The sequence below is a fragment of the Callorhinus ursinus genome, unplaced genomic scaffold (genome assembly GCF_003265705.2).
Source record: "Callorhinus ursinus isolate GAN/ISIS: 27379988/994484 unplaced genomic scaffold, GSC_fseal_2.0 scaffold1, whole genome shotgun sequence".
Classification (NCBI taxonomy): Eukaryota; Metazoa; Chordata; class Mammalia; order Carnivora; family Otariidae; genus Callorhinus; species Callorhinus ursinus.
The window spans coordinates 89144393-89146457 of NW_027397063.1; the positions used below are offsets into that span (position 1 = coordinate 89144393).

General features: G+C 36.6%; 1 pseudogene; it reads left to right on the plus strand.

The window, feature by feature from the left end:
- LOC112819892 (small VCP/p97-interacting protein pseudogene) overlaps positions 1 to 1757 on the plus strand; it is a 5768-nt pseudogene extending 4011 nt beyond the window's left edge.
- The last annotated feature ends 308 nt before the right edge of the window (positions 1758 to 2065 follow it).

Below are 2065 nucleotides of genomic sequence, written 5' to 3' on the forward strand. Positions count from 1 at the left end.
AACAGTCCATCTTATCCATGAGAATGCATGGCATTCAATCTTGGAAAGTGGTGGGAGACCAGGGGAAGGTGGTAAATATCTCTCTTCTTTTCTAACAGATAGGGACAAAAAGCTCCAAACAACTTCCAGTGATTTTCCCAGGCAGCAGCTCATAAAGTAACTTCCTCACAATGTTGGATATGTCACTTTTCATCTGATCTAGTTATACGAGATTTTATTTATTCTCACATCCCAGAAAATGTCTCAAATATCTCCATGACCTAAAGTGACAACAGAGATAAAAGGGGGAAAGGAAATAGTTCCATAAGCATTGAAGGCTACCATAAGGAGGGGTGGATCTGGAGTATCTTGGAGGCTAATTCCCCTCTCTCTTTTGGTGGATCAGTAAAGAGCTGACTCAGTAGGTTTGAGTGGGTTAATACAAAGAACTGTTGTTTGACATTTCTTCTATCAGGCCTCCTTTTCAACCAGAAAACATCTTTTTTTTTTTTTTTAAGATTTTGTTTATTTATTTGACAGAGAGAGACACAGTGAGAGAGGGAACACAAGCAGGCGGAGTGGGAGAGGGAGAAGCAGGCTTCCCGCCGAGCAGGGAACCCGATGCAGGGCTCCATCCCAGGACCCCAGGACCATGAACCGAGCTGAAGGCAGACGCCTAATGACTGAGCCACCCAGGCGCCCCCAACCAGAAAACTTCTATTTTTTACATGTTTATACAACTGTTTCCTATCAGTTGACCCAATAAATAAGTAATTAATATGGGGGAAACATCTCTACTGAAAAGTTGGCCGTGGTGGATACAGTCCATCTATACTAAGACTAAACTGTGGGCTCAGGGTTAACCTTTTGAGATTATGATGTTCTTCTACTTAAACTTCAGGCATGTAAATTTTTCCCCAATAAAGATTTTTTATACCCACACTATGTGTAACTAGTGGTGTCCCTCTGTAAACCTTTAGTATCATAATTTTATTCTAGAACATCCTATAATGCTCATAATTATTATAAATTTATATATTAAAAAGAAATATTTAATATGTTAACAGTATTTTAAGTAGTTAGTATGTTGGAACTCTCTAAAATAACAATGCATTCAATCATACTTTAAAATCTCTTGTATAACTACATGTGTAGTAATGAAAATATATTTCATGACATTTCGATTAAATCTCAAAATGCTCATGGACCTTAATATTAGCATTATCATTAAATGCTTTTTGCTGCAGAGAAAAGTCAAATTGATTTGATAATATATTCTTGATAATTAAGTTTATGCACAGTAAAAAAATAAAAAATGAAATGTCACCCAATCTTGACTTAAAATTCAAATTTGGATTCTTGTTTTCTCCCAAAATTGTTTCTGACACTAAGGTAATTCTAGTATATTTTGTGTTCAAATGATTTTAAAGTTTTTTTTTTCCCTTAATAAGCAAAGTATTGGCAATGGAATGTAATGAGTTTCAATAAAATTTCCATATATGGCCTAGTCTGGGGCAGGCCCGGTAAGGAACCCCAGCCTCCCTTCCCAAGGGGCTGTGTTTTCCCTGTCCTGGGGAGTCTGCACCTCCCTGACCAGACCTGGAAGAAAAAAGAGCGAAGTTGCAGACGCTGCAAAGAGAAGACACGAGGAGGCTGCATCTTGGAACATTTGGTTGGTTGATCTTTGGAAGTAGAGAAAAAAAAAAGAAAATAAAAAATAGAAAACCAAATTGCTACATCTGGGCTCCCACCAGAAGTTTAGGTGGACAGTTTCTTAAGCATAACATGAGTAGAAAAGTTTACCACCAGTAACTAATATCTGCTATCCAGTGGCTGTCCTCAGCTTAATTTCTTCTTCTTCAGACTTTGTAATTTTAGTGCCATTAAATCCAGTCAATGTTTTTTCAATATTGATATATTAAAAACGCTTTTGATTTTCAAACTTAGAAAGTGGACTGACCTTTCATTTAGTACTTATTTTCCTGCATTTGCTCTTCTGCAGGTAGTGGGCAATTTGCCAATTTTTAGTAGGTAAAACATGGACCCAAACAGTGAATATATGTGTATGTATATATATATATATATA